At 45.1% G+C, this 22,792-nt stretch overlaps 1 protein-coding gene across 2 annotated transcripts in view; it reads right to left on the bottom strand.

Moving 5' to 3' along the window:
- BANP (BTG3 associated nuclear protein) overlaps window positions 1–19,721 on the bottom strand; it is a 1,679,897-nt gene extending 1,660,176 nt beyond the window's left edge. The window contains exon 1 of one of the 2 annotated variants that reach the window (XM_069636126.1): window positions 19,508–19,721. The gene's annotated coding sequence lies outside the window, so the exon portion shown is untranslated. The remainder of the gene's footprint in view (window positions 1–19,507) is intronic. The other variant, XM_069636133.1, reaches the window with a different exon arrangement.
- Between the last annotated feature and the right edge of the window lie 3,071 nt (window positions 19,722–22,792).

Below are 22,792 nucleotides of genomic sequence, written 5' to 3' on the forward strand. Positions count from 1 at the left end.
GGCTTCAAAAGCAAGGGCTCAATCACTTCTAACGAAAGATCAGTTGCCTTTCAAGCCCTTTTCAACGATCCCATCAAAGGTTGGCTTGGGGCATGCGTTTGTGAGTGCACGTGTGTGCCCTTGTCGCCAGTGGACTTTCCCATAGCAGAGCGGCTGGGGACAGACACACACTAGTCTACCGACTCCTCTGGCTTTGGCTTCCAAAACAGTGCTGTAGCCTCCGAGCTCTTCATCTGACCCATCGGTGGGGGATTACAAAAAATGTGTGATGTCCTAACTAGAGTTATCAGGGGACTATAGCAGTGCATTGCTTTTCTGAATATTCATGGAAGCCATTACCTACCAAGTGCAAACATGTCCAGCACATACTTTTCCCTCCCAAGGTTTGCATTTTTTTGGCAAATAACAGGTATTATGGTTAAATTGCCTGATCTGTCCAAACGACCCTACTGAACATGGAATTCTATCTTTTCAGAAATGTATACCTTTCGGTGTTCCCATTCAGCGTCCCTACCCTCCTCCTCCATTCCATGCAAGAACGTCCTAATAACATTTTTAAAAAAGGGATACAGAGAGTGTTCCGTCTATCGACAGACTTACTTTAGAGGCAGAACACCACAGGGAAGCCAATAATGCCCAAGAAATTACTTAATGTAGCATTAGAGCAGTTACATTATCTGGCCCACATGTCAAAGGAACACATGGCAGAAGAGATACAGGAGAGTCAGTTTGTGCCCAACGCCCATTTTTTTGTGTGCAATTGTATAGCATACTAAACCCTTGGGCACCAAGGCGCTGTTACATTCATGTTACTTTCATGCTTAAGGTTACAGTAAAAGTCAGGGTGTTACAGACAGGTTAAACATGCAGCAGACGCTGTAGAATCAGTCAAGTAGGTTGCAATGTCATCACACGTATGCAAAAGTCACAATAACTAGGATTGCAGCCAAAATCGGGAAGCAGCGTATGGCTGCGAGGACACAGCTACATAGTCCTGATAAGTAAGATCGCAGACAGAATCAGTAAGCAGTGCAAAGCTGTCAGGACAATCCGGTGGTTACATTAGCAGCACACAGCTACATAGTCATAATAGTGATGGTTGCAGCTTACAGACAAGCTGAATAAGGGCACAGGACTAAGAGAATCAAAGTCCTTATATTAGCAGCATAAGGCAGCAGAACTATTGGAAGAGCCTCACCCAGAGGTACTAGGGGCTCCATCAACAGAAAGCGGCCGAGTCGGGAATCGAAGTTGTGATGTTGTTTGAGTAGTCGTTTTTGGCTAGCGGTAAGGTGTTATAGTGGCAGTGCAACGTCGACGCTTTTTACGTTTTAGGGCAAAAGTCATAGAGAAGGTTTCTAGGCGAAGTGCATGCCGTGTGCAAGGCAGTAAGGGTGTCACGGTATTGGTTTTATGGCGGTATGATAACCTTCTTGCCAAATGACGGTATATTATGGTCATCTCGGAATAGCAGGTGGAGCTAACTGATCTTAACAAATATTTTCTTAAAGGTTAAATGGCAGCATTTTGAAACTAGTCGCTGCACATTTTTAGCTGATCCTCCAGGAATCTAAGGTGGCTGCAAATTTGGTCTTTCATAGCACTCACCCTTTGATCGACTTGAATGAGAGCAACTAGTGGAAGTGTTAAAATGCACATTTTGAGCAATAAGCTTGTTGCTCAGTCACAGGTCATTGCTTTGAAAAATCGGCCGCGACCTACGTTATTTTGGAACCACATGGCATGGGCATCAGGACCCTCTCGCTGCGATCAGTCATAAAAGTTTGTTTTGACAACACTTTATCCCATTAAAGGGAGAAAAGTCACTCATGCGAGGTCTGAAAGCCCATGTCATTGTTTTTCTTTTGTCAAAATGTCATAGCCAACACACACTCCCCGAAAGATTGCATATTGATCAAATCACTATGGCTTGTTTACCATCTGCCTGGTGTATCATAAAAGGTCTGATGTTGGAGTCACCACTGACCATGTAATCCTAACAGGACAGCGTTCAGTGGGTGCTGTTGATTTATTTCTTGATTCTCGCAATTAAGGTTCATTTACCTTCTTAAAGATAGTGGCACAAAAACTTTTTGAAAATGACCAAGTTAAAATACATATCGGCACAAATATGGCCTAGACCACCACATCCCCATAATTACCATTTCCCCCAGGTCTGAGCCCATTACGACCCTTGTCATGCGAGTTCAGACGGAGGAATGCTTTCATGGGTGGTGTCAGAAATCGGGGATAGACCTGAGAAATATCTCACCCCCATTGCTCTAGATACTTCAAATTGAATGTAGAATCTGTCCTGCCTGCTTGAGTCCAGTGCCATACGCAGAAGGCAGGTGAAGGATCAAGCGAAGCAACAACTCTAGTGCCAATGTATACATCTACACGGAGGACAGTGGGGGCAGTTTATATACTAACACAAAGCACTGATAAGCCCAGTGTTCATACAGTCTACAGAGCTAACTTTTTTTTGTGGACATGCATCAGAAGGGCATTCAGTTTATTCCCCCCTTTGAATTCTGGGATGTGTAGGTACCCATCCTTCAAATTGGTGAGAAAACTGCAACCCGACTCTACTGATCACAGAGAAAGAGTGGTCACAGCATCAAAGCTACATTTACTAATGTGGGCTCACTTCCCCTATGCTCTTGTCTGCCAAACGCCACATCCCACAGTGCAATAAGATCCAGAATGTGCAGCACTTGGTTACTGCAGCCTTTTCAAATCCAATTGAAAAGCTCACTTAATAGCTGCAGGCCCTAAAATGGTATAAACGTGACGGTTATTACAGTTCAATTAAGCTGTTCCCAGTATCTATAATGGTATACCGTTATACCATTACACCCCTACAAGGAGGGAGGGGAGTAGTGGGGAATGCAGCAGGGTATGGATTGAGGTGCAGGTTAGGCGACAAGCCGGACTAAGTGCCAGGGGGCGGCGTGGGAGGCTTACCTAATGTAGGGGCCTTGGCAATGTGGCAGCTATGATAGATGTGCCACCTATAGGTACGTACATGCTTGTTGTAGCATGTCCCTTTTCACATTAACTTTGAGGCTGGACCGTGTGCCCATAATGATGCAAAAATCAGCAGCCACATTTTTGGCACGGGAGGTACTCCCGCGGTGGGGAATACAGGATGAATTGAGGTCAGACAATGGCCAGGACTTTGCCAACAACCTCATGAAGGAGGTTACAGCCCTCCTCGGAATAAAACATTATCTATGTTCAGTGTACCACCCACAAACCAATGGCTTGGTTGAGCGTTTGAATGGCTTGCTTAAAGAGCACTTGGCCAAGCTAACGGCAACAAGTGGCAAAAGTTGAACTGCGTTGCTTACCACTCGCTTTAGTTGCATTATGCAACCCACCTGGCACGGATCATCACTTTACTCCGCACAAAATGGATACGGGCAGGAGAAGGCATGCACCCCTCACTTCTGCACTGGACACCAACAGTTCAGCACATCTACTTGGTGAAGAGTTCAATGCATATTTCAAGGATCTTACAGCACCCACACTCCAGCTGGCCAGCCACAGAGATATTCCCAACAAGCACACAAGAAGAAGAGTTTTTCACCAGCCACATCGTCTCTACCCAGGTGACAAAATATTCTTCTTGAACTTTATCAGGATGTGGATAGAGCCTCGCTTCACAGGAACACAGTGGTCTACTCAACACCTGCTGCGGTTAAAGTGACTTACCGCAGGGCATAGATTCACCTATCTGCTACCTCAAAGAATAGCATAACTTGTTGGGGAGTATATTGTAGCTTTCATTGACTTTCTCTGCCATTAGGTTCTAAAGGCCGCCTGTGGAAGAGGAGCATAATGGCAACTGTTGCCTAGTGACCCTTCACCTGTCTCCATTAGATACCAAACACACTAGCCCAATAGAAAAAGAGCAGCAATTTCACCCATACATTTGTCCTTACCACTGTAGAAGGACCTTTACACAAGATGACTTGCAGCCGCTCCCACTGGCAAGTTACAATTTACTAGCACAAGCCCACTCCCTAACAAAGATTGAAACCATAAAGCGCATAAATTAGATGCGCTTACATTTTCACAGACCCTCCTTTTCCGCTTCCCTTTGATTCCACAGGGCATAACACTGTCACAGCCCGTAAATTAAGACAGGATTTGGCACCAGGAGGCCATCAAGGATCGGTTCCCAGAGAATTTCCTATAAATCAGGTAAATTTAAAAACAGACAGCAGTTGTTACTAAAAGAGCAGCATTACTTGCAAATATAGGTTTCACGTCTATATATTGTGCTCTTTCTGTGCCCACATCAAAGAAGAACTGAATGTAAAGTCAAATATTTTTACGAACGTTTCATGAACACTTTTCGGCTCAGATAGAACTGCCTGACATGCAAGTGCTGGTTTAAATTTAATTATCACCTTCTGGGTATCAGATTGAGCATGGCATTCTATAATGGAACTGTGTGCCCAAGTACTTATCTGGGTTTCCATTGTCTCAACACAGTCTTTCCCATTACATGCACTTACCAGCTTTTGCACTAGGGACTGCATATGCACCACCATATTTAAGGAGGGGGGGGTAGTCGGGCCATTGCAGCTCGATGGTTCATTTGTGCTTATTGTTTGTCTTTGGTGATTGTTTATTTCAGAGAGGGGCCCTTTCTCCTCCACTCAACTTTGCTCCCAGTCTTTAGCTTCCACACCAAGTGTGTTGTTCATTATATATTGGGTGAAAACCTTTCACCACATTTGCCTTTGTGTTACGTGTATACTTTTACACTTCCCCCATTTTCTTGAACCTTTGGCACCTTCTGATTAATCCATTAGTCAGGCAATTTCACAGATCATTGACAACAGTCACTTTACTTTTGATATGTAGGAATCTGAACAATTTTTTGCCCTGATGAGACGTAGATGAGACATTGTCAAACTGACAGACCACCGACTAGGACTAAATTGATATACAGCGCCGGAATTTCTACATCAAAACATGTGTCGGCAATCAAAGACATCACTGTTCAGATATATCATGGGCTTGTAATGGATGATTTAATTTTGTTCAAGATGTAAGTCACTGTCCCCACTGGTCTGATGAGACTATTTCTGAATGATTGGTTGAATCATAGGGTTTATCAACTCCATTCATAGTATATAAGTCATGTTTTTCTTCCGTAACCAATCGATATTACCATAATTTCAATCAGTTAGATAAAATAAAGTGTGAAACATTTGGTGTTTTGATGTCTAACACCCTTGTGTAAGCTTGAATGACAGTGAACAGTTTTTAGACAAGCAGACAGAATCCACCTCAGTTGGTCACCATATTTATTTTTGGAGAGGTTTGAAGGATGGACAAGAGTGTGTTGTAATAGAATTGTCCTTGCAGGAGCATGAGGAACAAGAAGGGTGGGGGGAGCATGGACATGGTAACAAGGTTGTAGATCCCCAAGAAGGTAAGTAAGAATATGGTAGGAGTTAAAGTGTTGATCGATAGAAGGGGGATTGCGGTAAAGGTGAACATTCAGCACTGCCAAAAGGGAGCGCACTTAAATTATGGGACTACCAGGCTGAGCATAGCACGGGAGGACTCAAGAGGTGGGGACATAACTGACAGCTGCATGATGTAACCTATGCATTATGTGCGCAGGTGGAGCTAGAGAATTTGGTGGGGGAAGAGTGGGTTGGGGGCATGGGCAAATCAGGGACAGAAATTAAGGAGGGGTGGTAGATGTGGTAGTGTAACATAAAATTAACATAGCAGCCATACAAAAGCATAGGCAATAACCAAGTAAAGCATTTGGCTTTTCGCAGCTCCAAGCCCCGGAGCAGACAGGAATTTCTCGAGCACTCAGCTGCTGCAATGTGCGGGAGAAATGATGTTGCAAGTTGGCCATTCCAGGGAGAATGTGGCCGCAGGGGAATGGGACCAACAGATGACAGCAAGCCAGGCACCTGGATGCTCACTGGGAAATGTAGAGCGTTAAAAAAATGCAGGCATATAAAAGTAAAATCACAGGGGGGTAAGCAGTTTCAAAATCAACCCATGGCAGATGGGCCTATAATAAACTTTGTGACTTCCCGCTTGGTGTACGCTCCTTTTTGGATTACTATTGTGTTCCAGTAATTACTTGCCTTTAGAAAACCGCTGATGGCTAACAGAAAGTTGAAGCAGTGGGTAGGAATAAAAGCAGAGGCAGGAAAAAACTTTTTTGGGGCGGGATTTAAACAAAGAAACCAGGAAGCCATCCAGGATTTGACAGCAGAAAGGCAGGAACAAGCGTTGATGTAAGAATCAGTGAATAAAGGACAAGAAATAAAGGTTCGAGTTTTGTTGGCTTATAAGTGTACCTGTAACCCATAGTCAAGTATTTGCACAGCCGGGGGTCGGTGTGTAGAGGGAAAATAAAAGTGGGTAAAGGACAGAACCCCGGAGGGAATCAAAAGGGAGGGGGGGGGGTGAATCAGAGGAAGATCCTTAACAGAAGACATTGAAGGAGCGATTAGATAAGAGAACCATTGGAGGGTATCATCAGAACATTTAAGAGAGGAGAGTAGAAAGGATTAAGGTGAGCCATAGTGTTGAAAGCTGCACTAATTGAGATGCCAAGCATGTACAATTGAATGAAGAGTGGTTTCTGTGGAAGATGTGGGATAAAAACCAACTGGGCAGGAGGAAGTAGATAGAATGAGTTTAGGTAGGAGCTGAGAATAGATATGGAAGGAGGGAGATGGGTGGAAATTAGATGGTTCAGGGGGAGCCAAAGAGGGGTTTTTTTAAGGAGAGGGAAAAAAATCTAGTGACTATGAAAATGGTAAAAAGCCTACTCATAAAGAAAAGGTTCATAAAGGTTGGACCAAGTAGGGGGAAGAGCAGGAAGAATAGGCTTAATAAGTAAGGCAGGTAAGGGATCAGAGGGAGCAGCACTAGGGTGAGCCTGGGAGATGGAATTAATGAGGTTGGTAGAGATGGAGCTAAAAGTAAAACACAATGGTCTGGGACAGAGACAGGATACCTTGTAGAGAGAGTCTGAAGAAATGAGTGTCTGATTTTTCAAATTTTTGAAGGGAAGAAATTGTTGGCTGTAAGAAAAGAACAGACAGAAGTGGGAGGAGCTTAGAATTTAATCAAGTTGGAGAAGAGCCGTTTTGGGGCGGTACTCTGGGATTGAATAAGGTTCTGGAAAAAGTTTACGTTTGAAAGAAAAGGGCTGGAAGAGAACAGAAAAAGATAAATAGGTCGAGTAGTGCAAGATTTTCCATTTCCATTCAGCTCTCAAAGCTGGATTGGCATATTTTTGAGTGAATCAGAAAGCCATGGCGAGGGAGTTTGCCTCTGTGCTTGAAAACCGAGCAAGGACACAAGAAGTCCAAAGAGTTGGATATAACAGAGTAAAAACTATTGAAAGTAGCATCTGGAGGAGGGGCAGAGGTTAGTGAAGTCTGGCAGATGGAAAGAAATAGATGCAATTAAAGAAGAGTGGTTGAGATTCTGAACATCACAACAAAGAAAAGATAGAAAGTCGAGAACACAAGAAGACGGGGGGGAAGAAAAGAAAAATCAAGCTATGGGGAGGATGTGAAGTTTAATGGGATCAATTACTGCACAGTTAGTAGAGATGAAAATTAAGTCAAAAGACACCGCTTTTAATATGGATGGCCGGTGGAAGTTATTGCATGCTTTACTTGACAAATGTATACAGATTTTATGGATGAAAAGGGCCCAATGGGTGAATTCTAGCTGCCTGAGCTAGAAAGGTACCATTGTTGTACTTCTAAAAAAATTAAAACTGTTTTTATGAATATAAAAAAATATATAAAATAATTTTAAATAGCATATTAGGCTTGTAGTCACCCAAATAAAACAAACCAATGTCGCCTTATTTCAGTTAGCACAAACTACAAGCAGAATCATGTAAGGCTATGATGTTGGCTTACAAAATGTAAACAGCAGGAGTGGCTGCCTTCGAGTCTGGTGGTGAGGGTTTGATAACGTAAGCTATTGGCAGAAGAAAAACTTGGAAGCAGACACTTGATATTGTATAAAACAATATATTTTTTGAAATGATGGTTTAAAGGCTTATATGGACCAAAAAAAACATACTTTTTTTTAAAAAATCTACACCGATTAATTGTTGTCAGCTGCCAAGTACACCCTTCCAAGTTAAGGATGGTGTGTCCTACCAAACCGATTATCAGGTTGATACTATAATTATTCTGGTGTTCCTTATGAATATATCCAACAGCTAAGCAGACATGTGGATTCCTGTGTGATAGGATGCTGTTGGTCACTGGATCATTTGAATAAAATGCATAAAGCCCCAAACTAAGTAAACATTGTTTAGACTCTTGAATCCGGACATTTTATGTCAATCCCAAAAAAGGTTTTCAAGTGTAGGTATTATGAATAGTATGGCAAACAACTTAAAGAAGCCCTCAACTCTATTGTAGTTGACATATGAATATACACTTGGTTTAGAACATTATTTACTTTGAGATAAAAATTCTTAATCTTGCCTGCACATAACAAAATTCAGATTCAATCAATAACACGCGAAGGCCGCGACTTGCAAACGGAGATGCAGCATTCAAGTGGGCCTGCTATATTGTTTTTACTCATGTTTAATGAGCCTTAAATCGGTTATACAGTGGAGGCATTTCATCAAATGATTTAGTGCCAAATACAGAGCTTTTCTGAATAGATTGTGAAACTCTGTTCTAGTGAATTTTGCATTTGGATTTTTGAAAGTTGATGGATTATTTCTATATCATGTTACCTTAATGCAGAAATTATCTTCCACCTGCAATAAAGCTGTTTGGCAGGATTTGGCACTGCCTGTGGCAAGCCCTCCAACTGTGAGGAGAGCTGGTGGGCCCATTTGTGCCCAAAAGCATAGCCACAGCTCTAATCTGGTACACCACCCGTGGGCAGCTCGGTCTTATTTTAAGACCAACTTTATAAGCGCCCTTTCTAATTTCTGAACAGTCTATATTTCCCATTATGTGTTGACACGCACAAAAGGGTTTGCTCTTTGTGAAAACTATCAAGGTTTGCATCATTCAAAATAACTGCTGGTTTCAAACAATTACTACAAGCAGTTTTCTTGCTCCACGTCCAAGTATTGGCAGTACAGCAGCAATACCACAAGAGAATTTGTAATGGTTACATTAGTTTGTATTGTGGTACTTTTAGTCTTCCATTCATGCTGGGCAAAACATGCATGTGTGTGGTTTTGTGATTGGACGTACATTCAGTTTGAGAGTTGTAGAAGCAGAGTTAACAGTGGCAACATTGAAGTTACACCACATGGATAGTAGTGCTCTTGTGTAGTGGGCTACTCTGCTCCTATGCCAGGAATATGTGCAATAAACACATGTCCTCCAGGTATTCATCATACACAGTATGCATCAGTGCTCCGAAGCAGTCTGCTCTGCATGATCAATAAATAAACTGCAATCATATGGCTAGGTATTCCCACCAAATGCATGGTACTGGCAATATAGGTGAAAGCAGTGGCATACTATGTCCAAGTGTTCACATGATTATGGCAGGTACCATTTTGCCTTCAAATGCCAAGGTCCAATCACCATATGCCGGGCTACTCTAACCAAAGGTCTGGCCTTCATCAAGGGAACAAAGTTGAGGTTGAATTCTACTAACCAGGGATAAAAGTTACTTGCCCACTCAGTTCCCCAATGCATAAAGCACACCATTTTGTATCCGCCAGTCAATGGCTAGTTGCGAATGAAACCTTTGATGCCTGCCTTTATAAACCATTGGAAACCCCTTATATGATAGCCATTATTATAATGAAGCCTTCTACTACACGACCAGTAAGGCCCGGTCAAATCCCATGTATTTCCATGAAGTTACTGTACTTCAATACATTTATGCACCGACACAAAGGCACACCGAAGCAGGCACCCATGTGCCTGCACATGCACCATCACACAAAATCGAACATGCATACACACGTTCCGGCTGATTTGTCTGTCACTGCGCTGGATTAATGGGTTCCCATACTGATACAAGGGTTTAATGAAATCTGTGCGGGTGGGCCTATTCCCCAGTCATGGCACATGGCACCCACCAAGTTTACAAAAGTGGGGCTTGGGCCTGTCTGGCCTCATACAGACCTCTCCTGGATTCCTCATTTAAAATATTAGCCGTGCCATTTTGGCCCGACTGGAAGAATGGGTTGCAAGTAGCGAGATCCTGTCTCCGGTCCAGCTAGGCTTTAGGCCAGGGCTGGGCACAGCAGAGCAGGCTTTGAATCTTCATTTAGTGGTGGCACATTCTCTTTATTTGAAGGAGGAGCATTCATGGACCTGAGCACTGCATTTGATAAAGGTAATGGCACCAATTTGTGGGAGATGCTCATGTCCATGAATTGCACCGGACCGCTAGTGGATCTTTTGGCTAGGTTGCATGGTTCCACGAAGGCATGTGTTAGGAGTGGTGCAAATGGGCAATGTACATGTTCCTTCCCTGTCAAACTGGGGGTTCGACAGGGACGTGTGCTTGCGCCTCTTTTTTGCCTTGATGTAAATAGTCTCCTTAATCACCTTCTAGGGTTCTCCCTTGATATTCCAAAACTGGCAGGACAACCATTATCAGTACTAGTATATGCAGATGACGGTTTTGATGGCACGCACACCAAGAGCTCTGCAGGCACTCCTTTTGGAGTATGCCACTTACATGGAAGGGCTGGATTTGGTGGTTAATGCAGCAAAATCTGTAGTGATGGTCTGTTTGAAGGGCAGGAGAAGGATACACTTCCAAGACAATGTATTGCAGGAATACTGTAATCCCCGGGGTCACATTTTTTGATTACCTGGGGGTCAGACTTCAGCAAATGTTGGTGCCAAGGCTCATGTATTAAAACAAGCGTCAAAGTTTAAGCAGGCGTTGGGTGGGGTCTCAAGGGCGATGTGCATGTTTAAGGCTAAACCAACCGCCCCGTTGTTACAGTAGTACAAGGCAAAAGCGGCGTCTGCGGCCAGATTTGGAATGGAGTCGTGGTGTCATTCACCTGTTGACATTGTGCAGTCCCCAGAGAATCCATTTTTTAAGGAACTGTTGGGGTTGCCCATCTCTGCCCCCAACTTTGGTGTTCACATGGATTTGGGCTGTACACCAATCGAGAATGATTTCCTTGCAACCGAGATTACATTGGCTCAGGCTATGGGGGAAATGTCAGTGCCACTTTAACTCAGGAACTGATCACTTTCTTGCTAGCTATGGACTTGAGATGCGAGATTCTGTGGCAGTCTAAAATTAAATCAGTTGATGGGGATGAATTTTATGCATTTGTAGCCCACCGAGTAGTACCCTATCCAGAAGTGAGATAAAGCAATCGACTGCTGGACTGTATGAACCTGTAAGACTAAATAGGGAAGACTAAGAACTACTGAAGCCTAAGAATCGTGGTCTGATGACCATTATGTGCCAGGGTGTTCAAGGTTACCTGCTCTGGGCTAAATCACCAATTGACTGTGTACTTCTGAGACAGGCCAAGTTCAACTGTATCCACCTGAGGGCTCTGGTGGCAGCTTGGTCTAGGGTGTGGTGCAGATCGTTCCCTGCCCGCTGTGTGAGGATCTAGCCCATGGGTGCCCAACATACGGCCCGTGGGCCAGTTGCGGCCCGTCATGCCGTTTTGTCCGGCCCCTGGGGTGCACAAAGACTTTCCTAATGGAGGGCGGCCCGCAAGCAGCATCGGCCGCCCTCCATTAAGAAAGTCTTTGTTATCTTTCGGGCCGGACAAAACACTGGCCCTCATTGGTTCAGTGCACACGAACCACGCAGCTCCTACGAGCCACGTATTGCGTGTGTGCTGCACCAATGGAGGGCCAGCACTACGGCTGGCGTGGCCAGTAAGGCTTGATGCCGGAAGGCATTTCAGCCTTGCTTGCCGTGCCAGAAGCCTCAACAGCGCGTGCGTGTGGTCCGTCCTGACAGTGTTTTTTTGTTTTTGTATGTTGAGATGCGGGGGGGGGGGGGGGGGGCAGGGTGGTGTGTCGGGTGTGTTTGTATTTGTATGTCTGCAGTGTATGTTGAGATGCGGGGGTGGGGGGTGTGTCGGGTCTGCTTGAATGTGTTTGTGTGCAAGTGCAGTGTGTGTTGAGATGCGGAGGGGTGTGTGTGTGTGTGTGTCGGGTCTGCCTGAATGTGTTTGTGTGCAAGTTCAGTATATGTTGAGATGCGGGGGTGGGGTGTGTGTCGGGTCTGCCTGAATGTGTTTGTGTGCAAGTTCAGTGAAATCGGGTCTCCCTGAATGTGTTTGTGTGCAAGTGGTTTGTATATTGAGATGCGGGGGGGGGGGGGGGGGGGGGATAGAAATCGGGTCTCCCTGAATGTGTTTGTGTGCAAGTGAAGTGTATGTTGAGATGTGGGGGGGGCCCCAGGTCTGTATGCGTGCATGCTTGTGAGTTTGTTTGGCGAGTTGGGGGGGGGGGGGTTCAGGTCTGTATGGATGCATGGTGTATGCATGTGAGTTTGTATGGTGAGTTGGGGGTGGGGTCTGTATGGGTGCATGGTGTATGCTTGTGGGTTTGTGTGCCGGGTGGGGGGTTCGGGTTGTATGGGTGCATGGTGTATGCTTGTGGGTTTGTGTGCCGAGTTGTGTATGCTTGTTAGTTTGTATGCAGGGGTGGGGGGGTTGGGGTCTGTATGAGTATGTATGCTTGGTGGCATGGGGCATAGTGTTTGCATGAGGGGTGGGTGTCTTGGGGCATAGTGTTTGCATGAGGGGTGGGTGTCTTGGGGCATAGTGTTTGGTTGGGGGGTAGGGGCCTTGGGGCATAGTGTTTGCATGAGGGGGGTGTCATGGGGCATAGTGTTTGCTTGAGAAGGGGTGTCTTGGGCATAGTGTTTGCTTGAGAAGGGGTGTCTTGGGCATAGTGTTTGGTTGGGGAGTGGGGCCATGGGGCATAGTGTTTGCTTGAGGGGTGGGGGCCTTGGGGCATAGTGTTTGCATGAGGGGTGGGGGCATAGTGTTTGCTTGAGGGGTGGGGGCCTTGGGGCATAGTGTTTGCTTGAGGGGGGGTGTCATGGGGCATAGTGTTTGCTTGAGGGGGGGGTGTCATGGGGCATAGTGTTTGGTTGGGGAGTGGGGGCCATGGGGCATAGAGTTTGCATGAGGGGTGGGAGCCATGGGGCATAGTGTTTGCTTGAGGGGTGGGGGCTATCGGGCATAGTGTTTAATAAAAATGAGGGGTTGAAAAAGCCTCCTGCCACGCCTACCACCCCACCCACATTTACTTTTCGGCCCACTATAGCCATCATGTAGGATACTTTTGGCCCTCCGTCAAAATTAGTTGTGCACCCCTGATCTAGCCCATTTGATTTTTTTATATATAACCTATAGAAGTTGTCCCATTAGGCCAACACTGCGGGAACAGGGCTATGTGCAGTATCGGCCAGCATGGATTTACCTGTTGTGGGCAAATTCACCCTGTGTGGCCTGGTCCTTGCTCCTGTTTTTGAAAAAAGCTGTGTATCATAGGAAATGTTTGCTGCAGTCATTGACCCCGTAATAAATTGACAATACTAAATTAAATATTTGTAATCCCTTTGTTTTAGTGTATCGTTACTGATTTTTTTAAATTTTGGATAGCTCTGTATTATGTACTGTTTTTATGGATTTTCTATGTATATCCGAAAAAACTTGATATGTATATGTAAAAGACATGCATACACACACCCTATTGTTGTACACACAAACTAAAAAAAAGACTTCTGTCCAGCACACTGATTACTTATGCTCTATGTGGGCAAATACACAAACTGACCGAGGAGAAAAACCAGGTCAATTCATCACTTCTCCCCCGAGGTGAGCCAACCCGAGGCTAGCCCACTTCACAAGACCCTCTCTAGGGGTCTGGGTAAGTGGGACCTCACTTGACTACCAACTAGTGACATCCCTTATCGCTCTTTGGCCTCCGCTAATAATGGATTTCATCTCAGCGCCAGTCAATGACAAAAACACAGGAGGAACTGTGAATGAAGGAGAAACTCCTACAAAGAGAGGAAAGTTATTCTTACACAGAGAAGAGTCTCTGTGGAGAGAACATCCTAGAGGGGCAGGGCAACGCTATGCAGAGCCAGCAGTAACATGGAGAACTAGCTAAAACGCCAGAAGGCTGATGTCCCGACAGAGAAGCCATGGTTGGGTGAGAGGCATGGACAGGGAACCACCAGTTTCCTCCGATGGTACAAGCACAGGGCAGCTTTGGTGGCCTTGGGCCCCAGTAACCGATGCCGAATCTAGATTGCTGGGGAAGAGCACAGATCCCCCGCGCTCTATGTCTGAAGGATGTTGGCTGCACAGATAAGCAGCCACAGGGAAGTGAATGCTCCTGCAGAGGTAAGAACACTTAAAAATCAAAGGCTGGGAAAGTAGACACGGTTACGGGATCCAAAGAAGGCAAGCAACCCATGTGAATTATGTTGAGCGAGAGAAAGCAAGTCTGCCAGAGGGCCGTTGAAGAGCCAGAGGGTTGTTGTAAAAAGAACTGTGTTACAAGGGAAACAGTAGGAGCTCAAAAACCTAGTTGGGTTTGAGAAAAACCCTAGTTTTCCAGAAGAGGGAACCATACAGATGATATTTTCTTGACCAACAGTCTGCAAGAAAGGTGTGAACTCATATTGACAAACTTTGAAGCGAGCGACAAGCCATCCAAGTGATTGGGCCAGGTAGAAGCCGGAGATAGAGGCCATTGCCCCAGACTCGCTTTTGGTTAAGTGCTCTAATGAGGTAGGGTCCTGCTTCACTTGGAGTCTCCTGGGTTCCCCCGACCCGGGAGAGCCCAGGAGACAAAGCAAAAGCTGCCGCAGTCCGAAGTTGTATTTGTGATTGCCATGGTTTTCCAATCACAAATACAACAATGTATTTATAATTGCAGAGCCTTTGCATTTCATTTTACGTTTTCTGTGCTTCCCTTGGTTTGGGAGGAAGAAAAGCAAACATATTCTCTGTAAATGTTTTTGAATGGCAGGGCACAGAGTTGGACAAGGCCAAAGCTCAGGGTGAGGCTTGGGTGGCAAGGCCACATGTGCCTATGGAGAGGCGTGAGGGGGCATGCTCACTGGACACAGCCGCTGACAGTGTAGACAGCTCATTTATATTCATGGATGGCTTTGCTTATCCATTTTCATGAATGCACATTTAGCCAACAGTAAGCAGCCCAGCCACACCTCTGCCACGAGTGGTGTGCAAAAGGACAGATCATTGGTGAGCAGACACATTGAGGGATACAAAGGATTGCTCTTTAAATACTTTACTAATAGTAATATAACCCTGCATCAGTATTCAATCAGCCACATTGTTTCTGGTATATCAAGTGCAGGATCTCCACCTGCTCGTGGGAAGGGGCTCTCCGATTTTGTAAAAATGTTAGCTCTAGTAAAAGAATTCTGCCACAACAGTCAGATCTACCAAAGTCTCACTTTCCGACAGCAGTGTGCGTTTTAAAACCAGACGGGCCTGCCAGCCTTTGGGTGCATAACTGAACATCCACACATAAGACACCACTTGATACTTTATGCTTGGCATGGCAGCAGCAGGTTAGGCCACACAGTACCACAAAACGACACAGCCGGAAAGCGACACATGGCAAAAATGAGTTGCAATTTCTTATGTCAGTTCCATTTTAAACATGTAGTTGGCAACAAGGAACGAAACCCTTTGACATCATAACTATTTTGACACATCTCACCTTATGAAGGCAGTAATATACTGTGAGGGAAAAGTGTGTCACACACCTAAATCTCTCTTCGATACGCACAACACCCCCCCCATCACATACATCCATACGACCTCCCCAAGCCAACCCAGTGAATTTCTTCAACCAGCCAGACAACACACCTGGCACTCACATCAGACACCCTCCCCTTGTCTAGACATCAAGTCCTCTGACCCAGTCACTGTGATGCTTGAGCTAAAATATGGCACTGCTGCGCAATGCATTCTGGGGGCACTCAAAAGCCATAATGGCTATTTATTCCATGCCTCAGTGAAAGCTGCACTTGCTTTGCTGAAAAACAGGTTTTCAATGTTATTCATTGCTGAGCCTGGTATGCAGGCCAAGGAGACAGTGCTGGGAAAGCTGGGATGCACAGGTGCCAGCTGGTACCCGATAAGAAGGTAATTCCCATGCCAAGGTTGAAGATGAGTTATGGAATTGTTTTCTGTGGTGCTTTAGAAGAGGGAAGCTTTGCTTCTTGGGGTTACTGTCAGGTGGCCCGGCCGGCAACCAACGGTCACCTTGTTCCAACCTTCCTGTGGGCTGTTGTGCTCTCAGCCTGGCTGTTACCGGGGTCTTCCAGCCGCTTCTGGCGAGATGAGGGATTGAGTTACGCCCATGGTGATGTATTCCTTCTAAATCACTATCTTTTCTGCGATTTATTTCTGTGGTATCACGTGTTGCTCATGTATGCTCAACTATGAATAAATAGCCATATAAGTGCTCATTATCCTCCAACTGCGTGTCTGGTTGTGAGTTATTGTTCCGTCCACCTGCTTTCAAAGTATTTGCTCTGCAAATGTACTGGTGATAAATAACTAACTGTGCACTCTTGGCGATTAATACAGTCACCAACCATAGAAGACTGTCACCTGACCTCTCCCTTGCAACAGGAAACAAGTATGATTTCACCCTAGTCACAGGCCGGGCAAACCCTCCCATCCCCCCACCAACAACTCCCTTCACACCACACGTACACCCACCACTATACCAGCCAAAACCTGAGGCCGGACCTCGCAAGCCCTCTTCTCACACATGAACACCACACTCATCCACAATCTCCCCTCCCTGGAATGGAGGCTGTACGCCACCTCCTAGAGAAATCACTAACAAATCCCAAACAAGACACCGTTCTGCTCCCGCAGACCTGTCACACAGAGAACCCAAACTCCAACTATCACAGTCCCAGCTCTCCACTACCTCTGTGCTAACCTTTCATACCGACCCAGTGGCAGCCACCCCCTACTCCACCCAGAACCCTCGACTCCTCAAATCAAAAACACAACTAGCCATCGGCTGACATGCACCCCAACCTGGTGCTCCCACGACTTCAGCCCATCACACCCTGCACTTACAAAATCTGAATGTCACAAGGCCTAGTTAGACTGTTTTTGTCTTCCCTGCCCCACCTCGTCTTATTGCACCTTGAAACACATTGTGTGCAGGCACATTAAATACCCAATAAATGCCTTCCCTCCACAATACCCTATTGCTCATAAGAAAACCAGCAGGCAGTATTGCTATCCTATACAAATCCCACCTATCCATTTCACACCGAGTAACAAGCCTGCAACCCGGACTGCAAATCCCTCCTAGTCAAATTGCCCCTAACCCCCAACACACTCACAGCTTTCACTTATACACAGAACCCCACGCTAGAATAGAAATTTCACAGAAAATCTCAAGTGGTATTATGTGAGATTTAGTCCCTTTCTTGTGGGCCCTTCAACAGAGTATAGCACAGGGCGTTAACGTGCTGGTCTTGGAAGAAAGATCAAGCAAAGCAACAGAAGTTTGAAACCCGGATCCATACTGGACTCGGTATAGCATTAGGCAAGTTATAAAAAAACAAATAAAATAGGCCAACTAGACGTGGGACATATTTTTTTGCTTTCTACCGGACCCAAGTGACCCGACTGGCTATAGTGTATGTCCAGCCTCTCCCAGATTCAAAATGGATCCATTCAGGGTTTCTCCACAAAGGGGATATTATGGGAATTTATAATTTTCCGCATTCTCCATCCCAAAAGGGACGGGTCTATGACCGGGATATGCTTTTACTACCAACTGCTGTTGGGGACCTGGGGATACCAGAACAGTTAGATGTGGCTAAGTCAACGTGGTCTCTTCACTGCAACTTCCCAAGCTAGCAATAAAATACTCCCACCAACGCAATTGAGTCATGCAGTTGGATCACCACTGTGCACTTGGTAGCCATACAATAGTTAGGCTGTATTTTGAGGTCCAAAGGACCTACACACACTTCCCGTATTGTTGACTTGCCCATGGGTCTACCTGTACATGAAATCATTTTGTCCCTGAATATAACAAACATCCTGTGAATGCAAGAGAGGCTATATGAATGTCACACCCTAACTAGAGGGCCATCAAGTAGCGCACTCCTCCCTCTTTCCTGTCCCTATGTTCTCGGACCATACACCAACTTTTCTGGACCAACCCACTTCTGGCCCAGGCGTGACAACTCACCTGGAATTATTCCATATCAGAATAAGGAAGACCTGTTAACTGACTCGCCACTCATGTTTTTGTCCCACAATAAAAGAAAACCACTGAGGCCAAAGTGAGGAAATCCCCAAGCAGGGAAGGCAGAGAAAAAGGCCATTACTTAAGTGATGTTCTATTTACGTGCAAATCATACCTTTCATCCCTGCCAGTGACGGCGCTTTGCCCTCCTCGCACCAACATTTTGCAGCCCATCAGTGACACGCCTTGTTGCCACATATCGGAGAAAGAAAAAAAACTGATCTGAGGGCTTTGGGAGATAAGTGGCGGGGGATGGCTCGGAAATGACAGTTTCTGAATATAAACCATGCAGCGATATATGTGTTTGCCCATCACTACATATCAATGTTCACTGCTTTTGAACACATTACCATAAAAATATCGTCCAAGATCACAAGGCACCCAAAGGCAATCCAATCACTTCTGATTTATTAAACTGTATCCCCAAAGTAGAGAGTGATGCAAATAAAAGACAAGACCATATCAATCAACAAAAAGACCTGTCGGGTCTACTGCGAGCATGGGCCCTCGAGCACACGAGAAAAGTTGCCATCTATGGTAATAGTCATTATTACACTGTGTAAAAGTGTCTACACATTCAACCGAGCGGTTCGAGAACTGAAGCCCACCATGGAACCAAACACCGAAGTACACAACTTTATACACACACACAATCAACCCATGGAAAGAGCGGGTGCTAGTGGAGCCAAGACGACGGGAGACCAATCCATGCGCATACAGAAGATCAAGTGCACGGTGCGAGCATAGTGGGAAAATTGGGGTAAGAATATTCATTCTGGTGAAGAAACCAAATGAAGGGCAGATGGCGTCAGTACTGAGTGGCAGCCATGCTGCGGGGAGATGGATTTGAGGCAGCTGGGGAGGCTCTTAACGCATCAGCAATTGGGGCAACATCTAACTCCTGGGTGCTCAGTCGAAGCTACCGTGGTGCCTTTCTCAGCCTAAAACGGGCAATGCTCGGGGCGCAAAAGGTGAACAAACAGAAAAAGACAGCGAGCTGGTAAAGAGCAGCGCCGACAAGTCGCACGCCTTTCACCGAGCAAATATTCCGCGAAACGAGAAGGAGCGGCTTGACAGGGATGTCTACGCCAGTTCCCTGGACCATACACGTCTTCTCAGACATTCAGTCAGAGTTCTCCGGTAAACTCTGCAGCAAGCATGAGAAACCAGCTTCTGCCATGTCAGAAAGCGCTCTGAGCTATGGCGCAGCTTTGAATTACCGTGAACTACGCCAGTTCTCGTGGTATTTCCCGGCTGCGGTGTTACCGTCCGTCCTCGCGAGAGATCCAGGGCCGCCCTCTTTTTTTGCTGAAGCTCAAGCTGCGGGATTCAGCCGAGACCAGACGGCCTGCGCAGGCGCAAAAGACAATCTCGTCGGTTTGCATGACGTCACCGCGCGACAAGGCGGAAGCGTGAGTGAGCGACTCACTTGCTGACCGAACGAGCCCGAGCGTCAATATAATTGAAAGTTGAAACAGTAGGAACCGGTACATGATGATTGTGTGTCTGTGCTCTGTTTTTGCCAAAACCTTTATCTAGCGATAGTGAGGTACTGTTTGACACCATTTGCTGGTCAAGCGCCTGTGCATGGCAGTATTTCTATACAGCCTAGTAAGTAAAATACGTGCTTTAGGAATATAAACGTGTACTTTTCTACTGTTTACCTACGCATCTTTTCTTTTTTCCATTGTTTCAATATTACCCCGATGTACTGTGTTAAGTGTGTTCTTGGTAAAGGAAGCGATCACACAGCTGTCATCTTCTCGTTATCACGTTTATTTATCAGGAGAGTTCCCCACAGCGTCCGCCATCTGCCTTCCTCCAGCCGAGTCTCAAAACGAATCTCGGCTTGAGGAACGCGCCACCGAACTATTAACCTTCACATCATAACATCTCCCCCCCCCCCCTTAACACAATCACCATAATTACATACAGAGGAAAGAAGGGAAAAGGAAACGAAAGCAAAACAAAACACAAAATGCAGAATCTCAACAAAAAAAAAATCTGCCAGTGAAAGGATACACGTTGTCTCATCTTCATTAAGTCATTGGGTTACATAGGTCAAATGTAACCTGTTCAATAATAATAAATGAAGTCTTCTTTCACCCGTGGCACCCTTCTCCTGGATTTCAACCCAGGGACATCATTGTTCATTAGATTACTATGGTATGCAGTTTTGGGTGATGTAGATCCTTCTCTCTCCATCACATCTTTCCTCTCCACCATGATGTTGTCATCCATCATTTGTTTCTCTCTTCCATCTATTACAATAATGTAATCACATGACCACTTACTGCCATCTTCTAGTGTTACAGACTTATTTGAACAATTCACTACTCTTTGTGGTTGACGATATTTAGATTCTCCTTTCAACACTCTCCTGGGTTCTTTCACTCTGATCCAATCACCCACTTCAATCTTCATCTCCTTCACATGTTTCTGTCTATCATAATATTCTTTGTATTTCTCGTGTTTATCTTTTACTCTCCTGACCACTGCATCCATGTCCACAGATTTATTCTTCTTCAACGGCAGCCAGGCTGGTCTCAACCTATTTGTAGCAACTCTTCCCCTCATCATAGTAAATGGTTCTTCCTCTGTCGTAGAATGTGGCGTGACCCTATAAGTTAACAAAGCTTCTTTAAGAGTCTCTCTCCAGGGCAAGTTGTTAACTACAGCCAGTTGAATGGTATCTTTAATAAAGCGGTTCATCCTTTCCACCAACCCGTTCCCTATGGTATGGTATAAAGCTGTGGTTCTGTGCTTAATGGCCCTTTCTTTGAGAAACTTCTGTATTTCTGCGGACATAAATTGCGCACCATTGTCTGATATCATCTCTTGAGGTTCCCCTTCTCTATTAAAAATTTCTTCTAAAAAGGTTTTAACTTTCATGGCTGAAACCGACTCTTCCATTATGCCACATTCCACCCACTTTGAAGTGTAATCCATCAACACAATAATATAGATTTTGTGGGGTTCCAATATTTCAAATGGGCCTGATATATCAACAGCTAACTTCATCCACACTGAGTCTGGTATCGTTATAGGCTGTAACGGTGTGGCTCTAGTCACTTTACCTTTGTCACTCACTGCACATGCAGAACATTCCTTTACAATGTTTTCCAGATCACTCCATATATTGGGCCACCAAAATGTTTCTCTGACTCTCCTTTTAGTCAGGTTTCTTCCTATATGTCCTTCATGCGCTATTTCCATTATCTTCTCTCTTAAGCCCAAAGGTGGAACTATACGATCTCCACGGTATATACACACCTCATCGCAAGACATTTCATCTTTCTTGCTTTCCCAAGAAACAATGCTTTCTGTTACCTCTCTCCAATCACTTCTAATTGCCCTTCTGAGTTGCTCTTGCTCACCATCCCTCTCGCTAGCCTTGACCCATTCTTCTTTGGAAAAACTGGGGTGTACTTGTGCTATCACACAATCCATTTCCATCTCTTCTTCTTTGGCCACATCATTGATTGAGGAACATGGCAGCCGGGATAAGCAGTCAGCAACTCGGTTCCTTTTGCCAGGGGTAAAACTAACCGTGAGGTTGTATTGCATTATAATTAGAATCCACCTTCTGATGCGAGGAGACATCAAATGTGAATTTTTGGGACTTAGGATGTGTATGAGAGGCTTGTGATCCGTTGTGATCCGTTTTAATTTCAATGGGACTTCCCCAAATCAACCCTTTAAAGTGCTCTAAGATCCACATCACTGCTAAAGCCTCCTTTTCAATTGTGGAATAATTTTTCTCCGCATCCTTTAATGTCCTAGAGGCAAAAGCAATTGGGACAATTGTTCCATGTTGAACTTGTTCCAATACTCCTCCTAAGCCCACATTACTTGCATCAACTGCTATCATGGATTTGGCTCTGCAATCAAACATCTTCAAAACGGGGGCCTTGTTTATTGACATTTTGATGTCTTGCAGTTCTCGCCTGCATTCAGGTGACCAATCAAAACTTACACCCTTCTTCATCAAGCTCCTCATGTGGCTTGTCCTGTGCGTGTAGTGATCAATAAACTTGGAGTAGTAATCCGTTAATCCCATCAAACTCCTCAATTGATCCTTATTAGATGGGTCAGGCATTTCTAGGATCGTATTTACAAGACTTTCTTTAGGCCTTATCCCTTCTGCATCAATGCAATGGCCCAGATACGTTACTTCCTTCTTTTTTATTTTACATTTCTCTATTTTTAATGTGAGTCCTTCTTGTTGTAAAATCTGTAGAACACCCACAAGTTTGGCATCATGGTCTTCTTCTGATACAGCTGATATCAGAATGTCATCTTGAAAAAAGTAGACACCTCTTAAACCTTCAGAAAGGTACTGCATCAATCTTTGGAATACAGCAGCAGCGGATGCTAATCCGAAATGGCATCCTTTTAAAGCGAAAAGCACCTAAAGGGGTTTTGAAAGATGTGAGGTGCCTAGACTCTTCTTCCAACACCACTTGGTGGTATGCAGAAGATAGATCAAGTGTGGTGAAGTATTT

This window comes from Ambystoma mexicanum, chromosome 1q (assembly GCF_040938575.1).
Source record: "Ambystoma mexicanum isolate Mex_15411 chromosome 1q, UKY_AmexF1_1, whole genome shotgun sequence".
Classification (NCBI taxonomy): Eukaryota; Metazoa; Chordata; class Amphibia; order Caudata; family Ambystomatidae; genus Ambystoma; species Ambystoma mexicanum.